Source organism: Microcebus murinus, chromosome 6 (genome assembly GCF_040939455.1).
Source record: "Microcebus murinus isolate Inina chromosome 6, M.murinus_Inina_mat1.0, whole genome shotgun sequence".
NCBI classification, from domain to species: Eukaryota; Metazoa; Chordata; class Mammalia; order Primates; family Cheirogaleidae; genus Microcebus; species Microcebus murinus.
In genome coordinates, this window is record NC_134109.1 from 32,761,757 (window position 1) to 32,784,975 (window position 23,219).

General features: G+C 38.3%; 1 protein-coding gene across 5 annotated transcripts in view; it reads right to left on the minus strand.

The window, feature by feature from the left end:
• RAD51B (RAD51 paralog B) overlaps positions 1–23,219 on the minus strand; it is a 764,513-nt gene that overhangs the window by 383,245 nt on the left and 358,049 nt on the right. The gene's annotated exons all lie outside the window — the stretch shown is intronic.

Genomic DNA, 23,219 nt, shown 5'->3' on the forward strand with positions numbered 1-23,219 from the left:
CCACACCTGTGCTCCAGCACTGGATCACAGTGCTTTTCATGGTGCAGGTTCCACAATGAGAGATAAAGAGAGAGAGAAAGGGATAGAGAGAGAGAGGAAGAGAGAAAGGGAAAGAGCGAAAGGGAAAGAGAGAAGGAAAAGCCAAGAGAGAGGTAAATGACTTTAGATTCAATCCCTCATTGAGTCCACGTGTGTTTACTGAGCACAGGGTGACAGGCATTATTCCAGGTTCTGGGTAACAACAGAAAACAGAACTAATAAAGCCTCTGTCTGTCCCTCTGAGTGAGACCCCAGTCAGTCCAACAATAAACAAGAAAACTAGGAAATGAGCAAGATGATTTCAGATATGATGAGTGACACAAGGAAATAAAATACTGGACGTGGATACTGATAGGGCGGTTGGGGAGGCCTGTCTGGGAGAGGACATTTAGGCTGAGATCTGAGTGACAATCCTGGGATGGCACAGAGTTCTAGGCAGAGTCCCAGGCAGAAGAGATGAGTTTAAAGGTCCTAAGGAGAAAGAAACTTGGGATGCCCCAGGAACCCAAAGTGTGGCTGGAGGTTAGTATGTGAGAAGAGAGGTCAGAGCAGAGGGCAGGGCTAAGCCAGGCAGTGCCTTGGAGGCTGGCACTGAGGCCTTTGGTTTGGTTGTAAGGATGGCGGAAGGTCACTGGCGGGTTTGAAGCAGTAGACTGGCAATGATCTGGTTTATGTTTAAAAATATTCTGATTCTGAGGAGTTAAACTCCAACATTTAATCCCTCCCACCTCAAGGCACAGATTTTGTATTCTTTATAACCCACTTAAAATATTCATAAGCATTCAATCCCTCTTGGCTGGAAAAGAAAGAAAAGAAATTATCTACCAAAGCTCTTCTTCAGGCTGCCAAGTGTTGGGAGAAGTGGAAAGTCTAGAATAGCTGGTCCCAAAGACATGGGAGCACAATGGGCGATGACCCCTAAAGGAGGCCCTCTCATAGCCCACCTTCTCAGTGTCCAGAGCGTAACACCTGAGGGGAGAAGGTATCTGATCACACTATGGCTGCTCCAGTTGAATCTTAACAATAGTGGTGGCACTGAAGCATAACATTTCTAGCTGGAAACACTTTCGAATAGAATTCCAGTTCATCCAAGGCAAGATGTGGTCTCATTCTATCAGTGAGTAAGTACTTATTACATCTCTACCAAATGTAGTGTAGGAACAAATAAAGATGAAGAAGTGAATACTGTGTAAATTAAAGATGCAGTGTGCCTTTGAGGATTTGACAGTTTCATGGAGCTGGTAAGACAGAAGAGGGAAAATAACCACAGTGATACACAGAGCTACTTTCACATATATGTAGACATTTAGAGATAAAGCTGAAACTCGGGTCTTTTGATTCCTGGTTCATTACTGTCTCATGTGAACGAACCCACAGAGCTCATGGTTTATGACTCTAATAGTGATGAAATATGAGTAGACATTTTGCCTGGAATCTATAACTCCTGCTATTATCCCCCAAAGGACAATGGTCATCCATACACAGCAACTTGGCAGAATCCACTTCAGCAAATTCAATCTTTTCCAACCCACCATCAGTTTCACTTCCCTATGGGGAAGCTACAAAATGTACACGGGAGGAAGTGAGAGTGACCTGCTGGTGATCAGTTGTCTTTTCTGAAAATGTGCAATCTACACCATGATCACATACCCAGAGGCAAATGGCAGCATGTGCTTACATGTGCACTCACACACATATATATGCATTCTAACCATCCACTGAAGAAAAATAAGCAAGACCTGGATATGTGAGGTATATCTACAGTGTCCAAAGTGATATTTCCCACAATGGTAGGATAAAATTGACCTTGCTTCTCTAGCTAGCAGGAAATGCAATTATTTTCTTGTTGTTCAAGAACTCTATCAGAGGCTCTATGTTAGTCTCTCCTTTCCACTCAATTTCCAATAAAAATGGTCTTTAGGTTACTTCCTTAAAACAGCAGTGATTCATAAAAGCAGCTGAGACACTGCATGGAAGCCTCTTGCATATTACTTGAAAGCTGAAAAGTTCAGTTTTATCTGTGTAAAATGGAAACCATAAAACTGACAATCCAAGAATCAGGGCAGTGGGAACCTGGGATTGTTTAATTATGACAGAGCATTGTGAAAGCAACAACTAACATTTTTTATTATATTCATATACAAAGTGATATGATTGATCTGATGATAACTCAGATATATTGGCCAAACAGACTATAATCCTCTATAGTCAGCTAGAGAGACACAAGATTGATTTTGGGCCCACAAGCCAAATAGTTCAAAGGTAACTTCCTCTACATATTTGAGGACTCTCCTTCAAGAGTTTCTATACATACCATGGGAGTTCTGGCATAATCCCTCTACAAAATAGCTCATATCTAGAAGTACCGTTCTTTTAATTAACATTAATGTTTGCCAAATCATCAAACCCTACACACCTAATTCTCACCTATTATTTCTTTGGATTTTTCATAACAAACTTCTGAGGTGTATAGAAAATTATTATCCTCACTAACATGAAAAAACCTAAGGCTCAGAGAAGTTATTGGAATTGCTCTTTCTAAAAGAGAGAGAATTCTAATCACAAATTTTGATGATGTTCAAATATCATTTCAACCAACCAGCAAAACATAAATTGAAATTAAACTTCAGCAAAATTATAACGACAAAAAGATCACTTAAGGCTAGGAATTTGAGGCCAACCTGGCAACCAGTGAGACTCCCTTTCTAAAATAAACAAAGAAACCTAAATCATTGTTTCCCTGAGGCCAGGGGAGGGTAGGTCATTGGTTGCAATAGGTGTGCCCAAATTCAAACTATAAACTTGCCTGTATATAAATTAAATTTTAGAAAATTTGATGTTAATGTAATCTCCCAATTTTGCTTCCCATAAGTAAGAGAAATTATCAATCTTCATTATTCTCCTTCTAGTGCCTTTGTCTAGAAGACTAATTCTTTCATTTGAATCTCCCAGTGGTAAACATATTCTCTTTCACATCATCTCTTTGATGTTATATGCAATGACATTAAATTATGTTTTTAGGTTTGCATAAAGGAATTTTTTTCCCTATAATAGCATATGTAGTTGCTTTACCCTGGTCACCCAAATTGAGGTACGTTTTTAATATCTGTGGTTGTTACAGTGTTCCCATTACTGGCTACTCTGGGGATCTGAATCAGCCGGATTGCTCACCATCAGAGCTCAAAACCAAAAGGGCAAAAATTTCCAAAGAGCAAAAAGAGTAATGTCTTTGCTGAGAGCACAATACTCTTCCTCTTTTCAAATTGTTTTTAACCCAGCTGAAGAATATCAGCTCCTCAGAGGCAATGCACTAGGGTAGACTTACAAGTCCACTTTTCAGGGAAAAGAGCACTTAAAACAAGCTCAAGGCATTGGTCAGAATTCTGATTCCATTTTCCTAGAAGATGGGTCCTATCTCCCCACAACTTTTTGCATAATGTATAGAACTACATAAATAAATGGTGTGCTGATATTTTTGATAAAATAATAACATTTACATATTTTCACAGCACTTTACAAAGCATTTTCACATTTATCACTGCACTTGAGGCACAGCCTTATGAGGCTGGTACTATTATCATCTCTATTTTATTAAGCTATCAGAGCCACGGGGAATACAAGCATTTTGTCAAAAGACACTCAGCTCTTAAGTAGTGGTATCAGAATTTGGTCTCATAGTCTGCTCTCTACTCATTTATAACATATTGCTTTGATTACTTTGATCAGAAAACCATCCACCTTCCAGAGAAATGTTGGGGCTCAGAACATGTTACTGCAAAACATGGCACCTTGGCATACCAACCATTTTAAGCTAAAGGACACTGAGAAAACCACAGAAGTAGGAAGGTCACACTCCGATCTTCTCCTGCCTTTCCCCTCTAATGCCGGCCATTAAAGAATTCACTGACCAACCCCAACTAAAGGTAGGTCTTAAGACCTCCATTCCAGAGAAGTCCTATCCTGCCCTATACCTGGAAGCCAAGAAGATCTGAACAACAGGGCCTGCTAAGGTCCCCCCAGTTTATCACCATTAGATCATACCCTTCTGTCTTACAGTCATACTTCTGCATGACTGTCCACAAAAATACAGTTTTCCCTGGGTCTTCATTTCTAAAGGCTTCTTTATGTGACACATAAAACTTTGGTTAAATAATTTTGTTACGTTTCTTTTACTGATCTACTTTAGTTCTAGGGGTGTCAATCATGAACCTTGCGATGGTGAGGAAAAGATAATTTTTCTCCCCCACTGTTTCTGGTGCCCAAATAGGGACCTAAAACCTATTCCTAATACTGCCGACACCAATCACTTTGTTAGACAAGAACTTCCTCATGAGTAGAGCTATGAATAAAGAAATGTGATGGGACTATCCATCTATAAACCCAATGCATGTGCTTAATTCAATTTGGCAGCATTATATTTAATTAAATGTGCATTTCCAACACTATGCTGAGCATAGTCATATTCATCCCTTAAAACACTAGCCATGGCCGGGCGCTGTGGCTCACGCCTGTAATCCTAGCTCTTGGGAGGCCGAGGCGGGCGGATTGCTCAAGGTCAGGAGTTCAAAACCAGCCTGAGCAAGAGCGAGACCCCGTCTCTACTATAAATAGAAAGAAATTAATTGGCCAACTGATATATATATAAAAAAAAAAATTAGCCGGGCATGGTGGCGCATGCCTGTAGTCCCAGCTACTCGGGAGGCTGAGGCAGAAGGATCACTGCAGCCCAGGAGATTGAGGTTGCTGTGAGCTAGGCTGACGCCACGGCACTCACTCTAGCCTGGACAACAAAGCGAGACTCTGTCTCAAAAAAAAAAAAAAAAAAAAAAAAAAACACTAGCCATCTATTCCCTGTTCTATGAGTTCTTCCTTGCTCTTCCAGTGAATTGTTTTCTTCCTCTGTGCTACTTGATTCATATAAATAGAATAGTATTTATTATCTTATATTGTACAGTTAGTTATTTTCACATCAATCTATCACACTGGTGTGAGAGCATCTTAAACATAAGAGCTATGTCTCATTCATTTTGTGCCATCGGCACAGCACCTGGTACACATTAGATTCTGAGGAAATGGTTGCCAAATACTCACAAGTGACATAATCATTTGCCATACACTTAGCCATAAATGAGTGATAAGTCTTAAGAGACCAAACTTTACTGTCCAAATCAGTGTCCCAAACATATAGTAACTCTGCCATTATATCCCTACCTCTGAATTCAGTTTAAGAATTCTAGTTTAACCATGAATAAATGTTATCACAGGTCCACAAGGGGCTATTTACTGCAGACATCAGGGTAATAGGAAGCCCTAATGGTAAAGTGAGCTGGATACAGGATAGGAAGATGAAATCCAAGACCATCCTACTCATTCCAAGATGTCTGGTCACTTAGCCAGTATTCTACCTAATCCACTTGACCTAGATTATCCCATTTATTTCACACCAGATCCTGTAGGAAGTATTAGATGCTATTTTAGAGGTAAAGTTCCAAGAGATAAAGGTCTTCAGACTCCATATTCCATGTTTTTCTACTACCCATTGCAGCCTCTATATGTACCCCTTTCATTTGGAATACGTAATATCCAGTCAAGGTCGATGAGAAATGACAAAGAAGGAGGTTAAAACATAATGTTGACCCATCTCTCTCTCACACTCCCTGCCACCCACTTTCCTTGGATTGTGAAAGCTGACATCTCTTTCAGCACTCTCCAATCCTCCTAAACCAGTTTCTATAGGTCATTAAATATGAAATGTCTGAGTTTGAGTCAAAAGTGTAGTTTATTATATCTCAAACAAGAAGCAGTATGACTAATCAAAGTATGCACCTAAACTATCAAAACAGTTTTGCCATCTTAACAGTACCTTGTTTTTGCCAGCAGAGAAGCCTGGAGAGAGAGTAGCAATGAAATCTCAAAAGGTATTTTCCACAGCTTGTTAAGAATTTAATATTTTTCCTTGCAAGAAGTGGTCCAAAGCCTGGAGGAAGTAGTAGTCAGTTGGTGCAAGGTCTGGTGAATACAGTGGATGACAGACAGTTTCCAAGTCCAGTCTCTGTAGTTTGAGCAGCATTGTTTATGCAACATGTGGTTGAGTGTCATCTTGCAAGAGAATTGGCCTGTCTCTATTGACCACTCTTGGCTGCTTAATCGCAAGGATCCTCTCAACATTTCGTCTAGTTGGTTGCAGTAGACATCCGCTGTAATCAATCAGACTGGGTTTCATAAAGCTGTAGTGGAAAATACTAGCAGTGTTGGACCACCAATAGCTTTTTTGGATGAATATTCGGTTTTAGACTGTGTTTTGGCACTTTGTGTTTACCCAACCATTGTGCTGAATGCTTGCGATTGTCAAAAAGAATACATTTTTTATCACATGTAACAATACAGTGTAGAAATGATTCACTTTTATGTCATGACAGCAAAGAAAGACAAGCTTTGAGATAATTTCTCTTCTGATGCTCATTTAATTCATACGGAACCCATCTACCCAGCTTCTTTACCTTGCTGATTTGTTTCAAATGGTCCAATATTTGGGGAGCACTACTGTCAAACCTTGCTGATAATTCACATGTAGGTTGAGATGGATTTGCTTCGACTAGAGTTTTCAGCTCATCATTATCCACCTTGGTCTCAGGTCACCCATGTGGCTCATTTTCAAGATTAACAATCATCAGAACGGAACTCTCAAACCATCAAAGTACTGTGTGTTCATTAGCCACATCCTTCCCAAACACTTCATTAATATTTTGAGCTGTCTGTGCTGCATTGGTTCCACAATGGAACTCATATTCAAAAATAACACAAATTTTTGACTTATCCATGGTTTTGCAAAAATGGTTCTAAAAAATTTGAAAGAATCACAAGTCAAAATGTGCATTTGACAGACTGAAGATGTATCATCACAATAAAAATAAAACAAGAAGTGTCTAAGTGAAATGTCAAAGATATCAATTGTCAAACTTGGTATTTAAGGAAATCGGACATTTCATACTTAATAACCTAACTTCTTCTCTGATTGAAATAATCCCTGCTTCAACCTCCTACCCCAATAAATGTCTCAAGGCTCCACAGAAGCCCCAGTAACCAACTTGTATTTATTTTACCTTTCTTACTCTTTAAAAGCTAAATCTCCTGGGAAACGCCTCCTGTACCTCTGGCATTCCCCACAAATAGAGAGGCCCCAGATACTCCAAAGTTTCTCTCACTGGCTTAAATTTTCTCACAAACTCCTGGCCTTCTAAAACACTACCTACTCAGAAAACTTTCTCTTCTTTTCTGTTCCAGTAAATTCACCAAGCCTATAAACATCAAATACTATGTCAACAGTCTGACTCCATCCCTGCCTGTAAATCATCCTCAATCCCAATCATAGAACTCTAGGAAGACTAGAAAGTTTTTACGCATTCAGATTTCCTTTACAGTAGTCCCAAATGGGCTAGGCATGTTTACCAATATGACAACTCTACCTCTGATTACCAGCTAGTCAAAATAGTCCTACTAATTTAGGAGCCATAGTCCTGAATCAACACAATCCTCACCCCTATTCTAAGCAATAGGAGTCCCTAGAGCTTTTTCCTTTGTTTTCAGTGAATACCACTGAAGTGGCAAGGAAGGGCCATGGGTTAGAGGGTATGTTTGCAGAGCCACTTACCTCCAGGGTCTGGCCAAAATGGTATGATTGCCCCCCCCCCAGGTTTTGGGGGTGTTAGCTGTTCCCAGGAGAAAAGTATAAGGCAGTTAGAAGATAAACACCAAAAAGGGTGAAATTTACATATAAAATAAATTTGCTTCTGATTTTTTTTTTTGTTCATTGCTTTTTGGCTTCCCTTTTACCTACTATACATTGTTTGTGATTTTTGCATTCTTGTTTCTGATGATCAAGACTGCCATTTGTACTTATTTAAACCAGATGTTTTCCACAAGAAAATATCAGATGAGGGGGAAGGGCTAAACCCATTATGAACGAATGTAGGCCTTACAACTTTCCTCCTCCCAGAGACTGCTGCTTTGACTCAGGTTTCCGAATTGAAAGCCTGACATATTCATTTTTGCTTACAGAAAAGTATAGCTTTGTGTGTTCAAATAGGAACTAGTGTCAGGGGGGAAAAAGCATTGTGAAATATACTAATCTTTACTGTATATGTAACCTAAGCTAAGTACATAATCTAAAATGTAAAATTAAAATTAAGTATTAATAATGAACATTATGAAATAAGATTTTAGTTTAAAAATCTTATTTGAGTTTTAACTAAAAATATATTAACATCACTGGCACTATGTGCATGTGAGCCCTCACCCACCCCATCCCTTCTATGTTGTGATACGATATGCATCCTTGCTCCCTTTTCACTCCTTGGCTTCTATAAAACAAGCAATTATGCTTTTTACATAAACTGGTTAGATTTGAGTGTCTTGACTAAAATGTTGTATTATGCATTAGAATTTTGTGTTCAAACTTTCTTGCTGGTTTGCAGTTTGTTTATAGGTAATCTTCAAAAGTTGCAAGGAAATGCTTGCAGGTACCCTGTTGCTTTCAACTCTCACAATGGACTAGTGGGGTAGGTGTCATCTCTTTGATGCAAACAAGGAAACAGCCTAGGAGACTTGCTCAAAAACTAATAGCACTGTAGGAGAGAAAAAGATTAATTTTTGCCCTCATTCATTGTTAGGTTCATGGCTTAGCCCCTATAACAAAAGACAGATTGACAAAAGCATAACATCATAAATTTTATGTGACATAGGAGCTTTCAGAAATGAAGACCCATGGAAACAGGTAAACACACATTATTTTTATGCTTAGGTTTGATGAAGAGGTAGATAGTTGTGGAGAAGTATGATTGGACAAAGGGAGTATGATCTAATGGTAATAAACAGGAGGGAATTTAGCAAGGCCTGTTTGTTCAGACTCCTCTCTGAGTCCCTGTGTCTTCAGAGCTAAAGATGCTCTTTTCCTCCACATATAGGGAGGGCATCCCTTGAATGAGGGTCTTATGACCTGCTTCAAGAGAGAGGAGCAAGAGGAAAGTGAGAAAATGATCTTTCTGCTTCTGCAGTTTTCACAAATGCCAAGATGCCGTATTTTGGGATAGCATGTCCTGAACCCCATCACTACTAAAAGTTGTGGAAAGGATTCTAAGCCAGGAAGTTGGTACTCAGAATTCTATTAACTTTCTAAAGGAACTGGGCTGGGGGCAGGTGAAAATCCCACCTCAGGGGTCCATCAATAGAAATTTCAATTATACTTGGTAAAAAACTTTAAGTGGGGTATGGGAATGGCTCCTTGACCTTTCTTTACTACCAAATCAGAACATTTTCTGCATCTGATTAAACAGACTTCACCTTGGGGTGGGAGGGTGGGCAGGAAGAGAGTGTCTTCCTAGGACAGCTTGTGACAGGGGCTGCAAGGTTTGACCTTCACTCCCTTATCCCCCAGTATCTTAGGTCTTCCCATCTAATAGTGCCCCAGCCACAGAACAAAAAAAGGCAGAACTTGTTCCTAAAACCTTGTACCCTAAATCCTCATGCCCCATCTCCTCTTTCCTGCACTGCTACTCTTTCCTTCTACTCTGTCTGCAAATCACAAATGCACGAGTGCATGCATGTGCGTGCACACACAACACACACACACACACACACACACACTGCAATAATATTCATGTGAAACAATGCACAGTGAGTGTTCCTAGGAGGTGAAGGGATTCTATGAAAAGGGGGCTAATACTTACCCAGCAAACTCTACCAACCCACACAGCTAGCATCACTTTGAGCCCTGCATCCACTAGAGGAAAACTGTCTCACCCAAGAACTATCCCCTCAGTCTCCTTTCCTGCCTGACTTTACAGTCCCTGGCCTACTGTGTCCTGCCTCAGATTTCCTTGTTTCTCTCTCAAAACTCACAAGGTCCTTCTGCCTCAACTCTTTTCTTCTCACAGGGCCCAATATCAACTCAATACCCATTAATGGTTTGGGGGTGAGGTGTGAGGGGTGAATATGAGTCCCAGTTTTGCTTGCTCCTTTACTTTGGGATAAGCAGGGATGTAAAAATATCTAACATAGAGGGTTGCATTTTATGTGGAGATTGCATTCTGAAGTTGGCATGTGAGGCAAATTTTACATAGTTAAAATTACCCTGGAAAATCCCTTAAATCTCCCAGTACAAAATACATGATTTTGTAGTTATAACACTACACAGTAATATGTGTATACAGTAATAAGCAAAGCATTTAATTAAAAGTACAAGTGCAAAATACAATTCTGAGTATTTTTAATTATATACAAGAAAGAGAGTGCACAGCTGAACTTGAATAAATTAAATAGGGCACTGATGCTACTTCTCTGGTTCACCTCAACTCCCACAGGCTTTTCGCACACTTCTAAATAGGCTTAAGGGCTCCATTTACATGAAAAGACAGACAGCTCCGGGAACCTTTGAGGCCTTCTCTTAAGATACACAATCACCACAAAAGGAAAAGGGAGAGCATTCTTTCACACAGATCTCTTTTTCCTGTTTTTGCCGAGTGGCAGGAACAAAAGAAGATTTCTGAAAGAGAAAGCCGGTAAAAAACTGCAGGCCAATAACTTCTACACTAGGCTGTGAAAGATGCCTGGTTTCAGAATGCTTCCTTAAGCTGCAATATCCACAGCACACAGTCTTGAGGACACGCAAGGGTCTTCGTGACCAATTGGCCTAAAAGTCTTTGAAAGATGTAAGGCCTTAAGAGAAAATTAATTCTTAAGAAACTAGGCAGAATGCATTAAAAGGAGCAGTCCAGCTGAAGTCTGGGGTAAGACAAAGGTTAGATTAGGCATTTACAAATTAATGGAAGATTAACAATTTTTGCAAATGTGCTTATTGTTTTTTAAGAACTTATTCTCCAAGTATATCTCCAAATATAGTATCAGGGAATTGATTATGTTAGCTATTGAATGTTCCTGTAAATGTGAGAAAATTAGTCTATGGCATGATGGGGTACAGAAAATGCTACCCCAAAATATGGTACCTGAGCATACTGAGTATTTTAAACTGAAGGAGACTGAGAAAATCATAGAAGCAGAAAGGTCTCTCTGACTTTCTCTCTTGAAGAACCTCATGTGACAAATGTCTTGTCCTATATCCAGAGGGAAGGAATGCTAAACAGAAAGCCCAAGAAGAATCTGAACAAACAGGCCTTGCTAAGTTCCCCCCAGTTTATTACCATTAGGTCATCTTTTGTCCAATCACACTTCTACACCACTGTCCATTCTTCATCAAACCTAACCATAAAAATAGTCTTCCCTAGGTCTGGGTCTTCCTTTCTCAAGCCTCCTGCATCACATAAAACTTTGGTTAAATAATGTGTTATGCTTTTCTCTTGTTTAATATGTCTTTTGTTATAGGGGTATCAACCATGAACCTTGCAATAGGTGAGGAAAAGATATTACTTTTTCTCCCCTACTATCACTGCACCCACTATCCTCTTCCCTTCCCCATGTACACAGTCTCTTAGCCACACTGGCCTTCTTTTTGTTCTGCTCCTACCCCCAGGGCCTTTGCACCAGCTATTTCTTCCTGTTTGAATATGTTTTCATCAGTTCTCCTCATGACTCATGGGGATCTGGCTCATGATTTAGATCTCTCTTGTTATCTAAGCTAGCTTGATGGGTCTTTATTCCTTAGGACCACAAAAGTCCAATTTAAACAGTACCGGTGTGTGAGAGAGGGAGAACAATGTTCTCTATTAAACTGTCTCTTGACCTGCCCTCAAACAACAGGCAATCTGAGGGAAACCTTGGAGTGGTAATACAGCCACAGGAAAAGTACAGAATTCATTGTTTGATAGCACACACACACACACACACACACACACACACACACACAATATGACATCATGGTCTGCATTGTGGACTCTATCCTTGAGATGACATGGTTTTATAAAATAAATTATATTTTCAAGGAACCACAGAAATCATTATTAGTCATACACACACACACACACACACACACACATACACAATTTGACATCATGGTCTGCACTGTGGACTCTATCCTTGAGATGATATGGTTTTATAAGATAAATTATATTTTCAAGGAATCACAGAAATCATTATTAGTAATACACACACACACACACACACCCCTCAGTCAGTGAACCCAGAGTCTGTAAATTTTATTAAGATCCAAAGTTCATGGGAACTTTCCAGGGTCACAATAACATATTACTGGTTAAAAAGATATGTTTCTAGAGTAAGAAAAAACAATAAAAACCTGATTTCACATCTTACTAGCCATATCATCTCACATAAGTCACCCATATTTCTGAATCTTAGATACTGTATCATTAAAAGGTAAGTAGTAATAACTTTCTCTCAGAGTTTTATAAATATTTAAATGAAATAAACTATACTAAATACCTAGCCCAGTGTCTAGCACTTAATAAGTGTTCAAATAATATCAATTTCTGTGCTTTAGTTTGAATGTCCTTACTTTTCCCATAACTAATAAATCTATCCATTAATAAAAAGCATTAATTATCTATTTGTGATTCTCCACTATTTTATTTATTTTTTTTTTTTTTGAGACAGAGTCTCGCTTTGTTGTCCAGGCTAGAGTGAGTGCCGTGGCGTCAGCCTAGCTCACAGCAACCTCAAACTCCTGGGCTCGAGCGATCCTTCTGCCTCAGCCTCCCGAGTAGCTGGGACTACAGGCATGAGCCACCATGCCCGGCTAATTTTTTTATATATATATCAGTTGGCCAATTAATTTCTTTCTATTTATAGTAGAGACGGGGTCTCGCTCTTGCTCAGGCTGGTTTTGAACTCCTGACCTTGAGCAATCCGCCCGCCTCGGCCTCCCAAGAGCTAGGATTACAGGCGTGAGCCACCGCGCCCGGCCTTCTCCACTATTTTAAAAGCACAGGGTATGTTAGAAATAAAAGACATGGACTACAATTTTATAGAGCTTACAATTGAGTTAGGATGCCAAAAGTGGTCACAGAGAAAAACACTTTAGAACCCTAACATATTCATATAATAAACTTCAGGATTTTAGAATATTGTTATAATCAAAATAAAACTAAAAAAATTCCCAATCCCACCACCTTAACAATCAACTGTCATTTATTCATGTTCCCTTCTCATATTGCTCCATATATACTTATTTTTATGATTGTATATTATTTTCATTGCTCAACATTATACAAAGATTCTTATTAATACATAGTTTTCAAAATCATCATTTAATTTAAAATTATCAGCTAATATAAATATAGTGTACTAAGTGTGTTTATCATAGTTTAATTCTTTCATTGTTAAACAACAAAGGATCTTTTCCCTTTATGAATAATGCTACAATTAACTTGATTAGTACATTGGCCATTTTGTAATTTTTTTTAATTTCAGATTTTATTTCTTTTTCCTAGAACTTATACCTTGGCGATAAAATGTTAAAATATCAACTTTGTTCTTAGAAATATTGATTACTTATGATTTCTTTAATATACCTTATATGAATATAACCAGATTTTATATTTATGATTTTAGTCTTTATCTGATTCTATTTGATTGCTTCCTGTGCCAAATGTTTTTCTTTTTTGTATCAGCTGTCAGATCTCTAGAAATTGGGAGGTAAAGAGACTTGTAAAGTGAGTAAATCAAGAGAAAAGGCTCATGAAGGAGTTGGGATTTGACCTGGGCCTTGGAAACATGTAAGGTAGGCCTCAGGGAAAAAGGGAAAGTTTACAGAGGAGGAAAACAGCCTGAAAGAAAACAGTGAGGTATCATGACTGAGCAGTGTGACCTCCTGGGCTCTTTCCCTGTTCCTGGGGAACAGTGAGAACAAGGCTGTATGAGACAAGAAAGGACATATCACTGAGGGACCTAAAAGCCAGATGTAAATACAAAAGCTTCCCCAACTGAAATTAATTCAGAGTCATAGTCACAAAATTAGATGAAACATTTAATGGACTTTTCAATAAGTCGTTTTTGGAAGTGACAACAGATATCCAAATCTACCTGGTAGGATGAGGAGAGACCCCTTAATCCTTTCCAAACAGACCACTCAGCCAACATCAGATGGTCAGGGGCATGACAGCCAGTGAAGGAAGTGGCCACCAGCACCAGACCTGGCCAGGTGACAAAGATTTCTAAGGGCTATACCTCCGATAACTAGTCCTCAAATTCCACACCCAAGTAGGGTAAATCTGTATCTACTTGTCAAGCTCATTGTGTGTTACCTGACCAAAAATCTAGTCTAGTCAGAGGCAAGGTACAGCACATATTTCTTCTGTTGACCGCAGTATAATATCCTGGATCCAGATGAATTTTTTTTGTGCAGTATTTATTATTCTAATAAACCAAATGGAATGTTTAGAGATGACTGCAGCAATCTGATTGGCAAACTTACAGGGTATTAATTCTTCCAAGGTGACTGGTGCATAAAAAGTGAAACTATAGCACTCATGTAAACAATCCATCTGCCTCATTTCCCTCCCCCAGGCACCTCTAATTTTCAGCTTATATTAGCTGTAAGATGAGCTAATGTTTACAGCATAGAAAAATGGCATCATCCCAGATGTAGAAATTACTTTAAGAAAGAAAAATTCTATGGTCATACAGATTGTATAAGTAGGCATCCATAATCAATGACTACTACTACATTGCGACAGATAGGTGAGGCCATGGTATATGTGTCTCAGAAACTAAATACTAACTTATTACAGGCATCAAAAGTTCCACTTTAAGCAATAAAATTATGTGATAACCATTGTCCATAAATATGTACACCTTTGAACTAATCTCAAATAAATGACTGTAACTTACCAATATAGTCTAATGGTCTCACTGTCTCATAACAGTTCCCTCCCTGTGGGTCAAAATTAGAGTGAATGATTGTCTTATGAGGGAAATGATTTATAAAAGGAGTTGATATGAAAGCAGGACTTAGAATTATGAAACCAGACCAGGGTACACAGGCTTTCCTGGAGCCAGGCAAGCAAACCAGGTAGGTGCTATCTAAGGTCAATTCTTAATTTTCCCCAGGTAATATCTTTGGCAAATCTTGCTTTCAACTTTTTGTTGATGTTAACACTATTAACTCTTTCTATCAACCCTTCTAATCCCTGTCCTTGAATTCATTTTTAGACCAGAAAGACGAAAAGTTTTTGAAAACAGTTGAAACACAAACTCCTTAAGATATTAATATTTTTAGGGAGGAGAGAAAGAGGAGAAAAAAACAAAAGAAAGGGGAAAAGAACAAAGTAAATATGAAAGACAATGAGAAAGAAATGAAAAGAAAGAGAGAGAGTGAGAAAGAATGAAAAGTGCTAAGTAAAAATGGGGGAGAAGAGAAGATGAAAGGGTGAGGAGAGGGGAAGGAAGTGAACAAATAATACTATTTAGGATAAAGAGAATCATTCCAGAAGTGAAAGAATCAAAGCGTTAGAGAGGAATATGTTAAACTGTTTTCTGTCTCCTCTCAAAAATCACCTCTTGATTACTTAGTACTCAGTGAGTATTTATAAAGCCCAACTGTGTGCCTTACGTTCTAATAGACAAGAATTCCTTACAATGTTTATGCCATGGATCCCTTCTCAGAAAAAAATGATTTTAGTGTATAAAATAAAATACATAGGACTACAAAGGAAATCAATTTTTATATAATACAGTTTTCAAATTAACTTCAAATATTTGAAATATTAATAAATGTGCTTCTTAATGCATTAATAGCCAAATCTAGTGGTGGGCCTAATATAAATACTATAATGTCAAAGTTGTGATGAGTATAAAGATATTTGAAACAATTAAAATGTAATATTAAGTATCTGTAATATTAAGTACCTGTGGTTGAAAGTATACTACTAATACTACTGTGGTTTATTGCCTACACTCAACATTGAGGGAAATAATCAATTGCAGTTAAGGTTAATGAAAATGGAGATGTAGTGTTTTTTTCCTCACCTAAGTTCATAGATCTCCTGAATTTGGGGGGCAGGGAGTAGGGATTGGGGAGCTAAGGGAAGGGAAGTGTCAATTGACATTAGGTTAAGAAACTCTTGTTGTATTCTTAGATAAAGAATAAAAACAGGCCGGGCAGGGTGGCTCATGCCTGTAATCCTAGCACTCTGGGAGGCCGAGGTGGGCGGATTGCTCCAGGTCAGGAGTTGGAAACCAGCCTGAGCAAGAGCGAGACCCCAACTCTACTATAAATAGAAAGAAATTAATTGGCCAACTAATATATACAGAAAAAAATTAGCCGGGCATGGTGGCGCATGCCTGTAGTCTCAGCTATTTGGGAGGCTGAGGCAGGAGGATCGCTTGAGCCCAGGAGTTTGAGGTTGCTGTGAGCTAGGCTGATGCGATGGCACTCACTCTAGCCTGGGCAACAAAGTGAGACTATGTCTCAAAAAAAAAAAAAAAAGAATAAAAACAAAGAGATAGTCCCTGATATTTTATGAAACTTTTTAATTGACAAGCAACATGAGATTGCACAAAATCATGCAGGCAAAAATTGCTGAAACCAAGAACTCTAAAGAAATATATAACTGAAGTCCAGTGTGGTTGCTCACTCCTGTAGTCCCAGCTATTCCGGATGCTGAGGCAAGAGGATTCCCTTGAGCCCAGGAGTTGGGCCTCACAGCCCAGGTTGCTGTGAGGTGATAATGCCACTACATTCAAGGAAGGAAGAGAGGAAGACAGAAAGGGAAGAATAGAGGGAGGGAGGGAGGGAGGGAGGGAGGGAGGGAGGGAGGGAGGGAGGGAGGAAGGAAGGAAGGAAGGAAGGAAGGAAGGAAGGAAGGAAGGAAGGAAGGAAGGAAGGAAGGAAGGAAGGAAGGAAGGAAGGAAGGAAGGAAGGAAGGAAGGAAGGAAGGAAAGAAGGAAGGAAGGAAGGAAGGACATAAAGTGGCACTAATTATACAGGCTTCTTAGAGAAGGCAATTCCTTTTCAAGTTTCTAAAGAAATGCTAATAAGTGGTGACACTGACTAGTTGAACAAGTCAAATATGTGCTCCACCTCACACAACGTATCAGAGTAAAATCCAGACAAATTAGAATTAAATAAAACCTGTTCAAAAAACTGAAGAAAATGAGTATTTTTCTTCTTTGTCATTAGTGATTGTTATGACAAAGCAGGATTTAGCGTAATACTTGAGGCCAAATATACCAGTAAAATATATAGCAATATATGTATATGTAGTAGGTAAGAGTGTAGCTCATAAGCCAGGCTGTCTGAGTTTGAATCTCATTTATGCCACTTCCATCTATATGACTCTATATGCCTTAATTTCCTGTCAGTGAAACAGAGATAATATTACCTATATCATAGGGTTGCTATAAAGAGTAAATACATAGCAATTTATATATATAAAGCACTTGAAATGTCAGCTAATTAGTGCCAAAAAATAAAGTTTCTATTATTACTGTTACAGATTCTTTTAGGGTCTCTTTAAGCCTAAAAGAAATTATAAAGGAAAATACTGACATATTTGATTAGAGAATAATGTATGACATTTGCATATCAATGATTCCATAAACAAAATTAAATGGCAAATGAAACACTGGGAAAAATAATTAAAATATGAGACAAAAGGTTAATGTCCTTACTATATAAAGAGTTCTTATAAATCAATATAAAGATACATTAATATTGTCATAGAAAAGGAACAAAAGATATGAACACAAAAGAAAAAACATGTAGAAAATTTTTTTCTAAAGAAAGATTTAAAGATGTGAGAAAATACCTAAAATATAAAGTTAAGTAGAAAAAAATTATATAGATGGCATGATTATAATAAACAGATATCTGTTTATTATAATAAACAGATACATTGAAAGAAGCCTGGAAGGTAATATACCAGAATGTTAAAGGTATCGTTCAATAGAGGATTATGACTAAGTGACTCTTATTTTCTTCTTTATATTTTTCTGGTTTTTGAATGGAGAATTTGACCAAATTTATAATGCGGAACATACCTTTTTAATAGAAAAAAAGAACATAACACTATAGTATTGCTCAAAAGAGTGAAAAATTATAAATGCCCATCAATAACAAAGGGGCTAAAGACATATATTATGTTTATATAAGGTACCTAATGTGCACATTATGTATTCAATATGACTTAATAGGCAGTTACTTAAAAAGAATGAAATGTATGTTTTCTGCAGTGTGGCTACATAAAAAGAAAAAATTGTAAAACCATTTATAGAAAATATGACTCTATTAAAAATACTATGTATATTTCTCCATTGTCTGGCAAAAGATGTGTGTGTATGAGTGATGGAAGGTGGGGTTGTAAAGAAGTAGGAAAATAGATTAAGACTTGAGGGAGTATATTGAATTTCCAGAATACAAACTAGAACCATATTTAAATATAAATTCAAAAATACATATCCAAGCTAAATTTACATTGTTTTATATGGCTCCTATTTCTCCCACTCCGATAAATATAATTTCTGAAGCACTTGGGATGAATAATAAAGTTCCCATTTGAGTCCCTAACACAGAATATTTTCAAGAAATTCAGAACATAATCATTCTTCAAAAAGCTCAAAATTTCTGCAGCTAAAATGCAATTTTTTTTTTTTTGAGACAGAGTCTCACTCTGTTGCCCAGGCTAGAGTGAGTGCCGTGGCGTCAGCCTAGCTCACAGCAATCTCAAACTCCGGGGCTCAAGCGATCCTCCTGCCTCAGCCTCCTGAGTAGCTGGGACTACAGGTATGTGCCACCATACCCAGCTAATGTTTTCTATATATATATTAGTTGGCCAATTAATTTCTTTCTATTTATAGTAGAGACAGGGTCTCACTCTTGCTCAGGTTAGTTTTGAACTCCTGACCTCAAGCAATCCGCCCGCCTCGGCCTCCCAGAGTGCTAAGATTACAGGTGTGAGCCACTGCGCCCGGCCTAAAATGCAATTTTTTTAAGTCACCATCTTGTTGTTTTCAAATTTTGCCTGCCTGGCTATAGGTATGTTCAACTCCTGTAGGCAACAGGATTTTTTTTTTTTTTTTTTTTTTTGAGACAGTCTCACTTTATAGCCCAGACTAGAGTGAATGCCATAGCATCAGCCTAACTCATAGCAACCTCAATCTCCTGGGCTCAAGCGATCCTACTGCCTCAGCCTCCCGAGTAGCTGGGACTACAGACATGCGGCACCATGCCCAGCTAATTTTTTCTATATATATTTTTAGATGGTCAATTAATTTCTTTCTATTTTTAGTAGACATGGGGTCTCACTCAGGCTGGTTTCAAACTCCTGACCTTGAGCAATCCACCCGCCTCGGCCTCCCAGAATGCTAGGATTACAGGCGTGAGCCACCGCGCCTAGCCAGCAACAGGATTAAAAGAAGAATTTGAGCTCTTTCTCTTTTGTAGAAGCTGCAAAAGACCCTTTAGCTTTGGTAAAAAAGAAAAAGAAAAATGAAAAAGAAAGAAGGGACTCGAAAAGAAAGGGTATTGGCTGTGAAAGACATTCCTTTTAAATCTCAATTAAAACCTGTTCCTTCCTGCACCGTACAGGTTATGAAGCCTTCTCGAAATGGCAGACAGGTCAATCTTGATGTACATGACTGAGATAATATGGCTGAGTGAGAACTGCATTCAGTAATAACATACACTGCTATTTTTCCTGTAACATTAAAAGATGAAGAATGCCATCTTTAAACAACACTATTCTGTCTTACCTTCAAAACAAAAAAATAGTATATTACATTTAGATAAGGGCTAAGCTGGAAAAGTACAGCACTAAAGTCCAAAAAAATTCAGTAGGGCAATGTGCAGAGGTGTTGGACCTAGTAGCCATGAAGGCAGCTGAAGTTAGCTCATGTACCTACAGCGATGGATGTCATACTTGCAGGACACTTCAGAGAACAGAGTCCATCATGGGAAAGTCTCTTTTCTTAAATTTCTTTTCTTTATTTTATTTTCCTGAACATTAGAGTCAAAAGGACAGCTCTTCCACATTCCTTCAAAAGCTTTAACAGGTTTCAAGTTGTTTACCAGCATTTAAAATAGAAAAAGGACTGGGACCTCTTGTATAGCTACACTCCTCTCTAAAAAAACAGCACTTGCTTGGCTCTTTCACCTTACGCTTTTAAGAAGGAATTTTAATGGGACAGGGCTCCTCAAGGTGCACAAACTTCGGAGAGAGGAGCGCAATAGTAAATTATACCTCGCAAAGAGTTGAAACCCACTGGTTGTTACCAGTGATGTTAAGTCCATAAACAAAATCTGTTTTAAAAAAAAAAATCCTCCTTGAAAGGTGCAATAGAAGAAGATGAATCACTTCTTTTTTTCCCTGGGTTTGTCATACAAGAATCAAGGACTTGTCAATGACTCCAAACAGCAGGGCCTTGACAACTAGTCAAAGACAAAGTTGTTTTGTCCAACATCTCTCTTTTCTCTGGAAGCATTTTCCTCCCAATTAATATAAGTTATGAGGCTGTACTGGAGAGCTCAATAAACTGACACTCAAAAACATTAGTTGGCTTTTTTATACTGAAAACCATGGTAAGCTGATACATACAGCTTGTGTCCACGAAGGTGGAGGTGCTGGAACTTCTGGTAACCTCTGGCTGTAGCACTGCTGCTTCGCTGGGGCAGACATCATGTTTTGCCAATATTCTCTCTCCTCCTATGAATGTTCCCTACCCCTCAGCTCTATGCACTTATTTTCTATTAGACCCCAGCCCCTCAGGTGTCTGGTTTGAGCTGTCATTGAGACATAGGTATGAGCTCCTCAGTGAATTAATGCTGGCTGTCCTCGGGCTGTGAGCGGGCCTGGGCAACATCCAAAAGGCCTTTTCCCAGGTGATTTGGGGGAGGATTTTGCCATTTGGGGTATGCTTTTTCCCCCCTATGGATAAAAAGAATAAAAGTACTACATTTGGGAAATACAAATCCAAAGAACTCTGTAATATTTAAAAACACCTATTAATAATTAATAATTAAGGACTTGACTAAATTTTGGTTATTTCCCTATATGGCTCTATACCTCAGGCATTATAATAAGAAAATCAAGCTTCTTGACTCAGAAACAAATATAGAAGCAAAATGTGACTCATTTTTACCATTGTTCTGTTCCAGAAACTTAAAAGTATAGCCTGCACAGTGAAGAGCCACATAAAAATATAGACATATTTGCTGTAGTCCTAAGAGCAGAAGATATCAATTAATTGGAGGAGTGTGAAAAGAAAAACGGGACAAATCCTGGGGAGACAGGAAGGAGGAGAGAAGAACAACAGAAAAAATATCATAAGTAAATAATTCAGAATGGATGCTAAATACAAAAGTGGGAGCAAAGCCAGGCTAAAAAGTTCAGAGACTACATCTAGTGTTATTTTGTGCAACATATTTATTCACTAAAGTGCCAAAGCAACTATTAGAGGAAACAATAAAGAGGCCTTATCCCTCTGGAAATTTGAGCCCTGCTTTGGAATTTTTATGACATTTCTTCCGTAACAAACAAGAATGTCTCACCACACTCTCCTAGCTTCAAAGTATCACTATGGTGGTGGCCTGCAATTAATATCCTTGGTTTGATTTATATATGTTGTTTGAGGTATTCTCAAAAGTCATATAGTTTATCATTTATGAAAAAATTGCAGCTCTGGAAGGCAAACAAATAAACAAAACCCCCATATTCCTAACCTGCAGGATTACGCTGATTACTGTGACTGTCAGTGCTGTGTGTGCAAAATTAGGAATTACCAGGACCCCCAGCTAAAAATTAAAAAATATCCTGGGATTCCCAGTCAGAAAGTAATGTAGGGAGTATATAAGTATGTGTGTAAAACTATAGTCCAGTTGGTTTTTGTTTTATGCAACAAGTGGGTTCCCAAAAAGTCAAGATTGAAATATAATTTTTTAAATTTTTTGTAGATGAAATCATTTATAATTCACATCAGGAATTCATTAAATGAAATCTAATGGTAGTTCCAGTTATAAAGAATGCTTTTGTAATTAAAATAAAATATTTTTGTTTGATCAACTTTCTACTTTTAGACTTGGATTTACTGGAGTTCCTTAATGTTGAGCATACTTAGAGAATTATTACTAGTTGTATGTATTGTTTTGTTTTAATGCTATTCTTTTCCTTTTCAGCAAAAATCCAAAGAAGTATTTCTATAACCCAAGTTCATACTCTTCACAACATGAAAGGGCAAAGCTTATGCTGCAGCTTTATTTAGCTTAGTGTGTCCTGTGGCATGTGAGGCATCCAGGGTTAGCAGGCACTAGCAAATCATTAGGAAAAAAAATTGGAGGCAATGTCCCACTGACCATGCCACAGTATTTCCAAACCAGCAGAAGAGCTAAATCAAGATCATGCTGCTCTTCAAAAACAAAACACCTGTTCTATTTACCTGAGTTAACGAAGGCAGCATCTTCAAGCTGACGTAGGCCAGCCACCACTGCCCCTCTGCCAGAGCGTCTAGTGCCATTCAGGGCAAGGACTCAGGCACCTTAACCCTGAACCCTTAACAACCCACGAGCATGCAGAGACAAGAGTGCCAGCACCATTGGGCACATCCAGCCCAATCTGCCATTTCTAAGCAGCTGCCTGCAGGCTGTGTCTGCCCTCTACTACCAGAGTGCAATGGGGCAGAAAAATTAAAATGCAGGGGAGCTGGGGAAAAAAAGAAAGAAGGAAACCTTAAAGACAGTATCTTGGAAGCATATGTTTTAGAATCACTGCAGCCAGTTCCCTGTCAAGAAAATATTGGCCCAGGTCAGTTGGTCCAATGTCATGTAGCTACAGATGGTATATGCCTCACTATTCAGGTCCCTGATTCCCCCAAGGAACAAGAAACAAAGGACACAGTGCTTTGTGATGCAGTTATCCTGCCACCTAGTGTCATATGTGAAAAAAACAGAATTAAAAAAAATAACATGCTGTATTAGAAGAATAAAAACAGAATCATGAACTTCACTAAATTGCAATTTTTTTCTTTCTAAACATGAAGAGCTTTCATTTTCTCTGGTGGCCTGGGCAGGCATTGCCAACAATTACAACAGTCCTTCTCGTTTAAATGGAAAACCAAAGAGCATTAAGTCTGAAGTTTAGAATATGAAGGAGAAAAGACATAACCTCAAAAACCCACATTAATGATTTTTTAAAGGCCTATTCCCTCCATGTAAGGTAAATATCATGAATATAATAATACAAACTGGAATTGGGCAGGGAAAGTATAGTAGTTGCAGTTTCTGC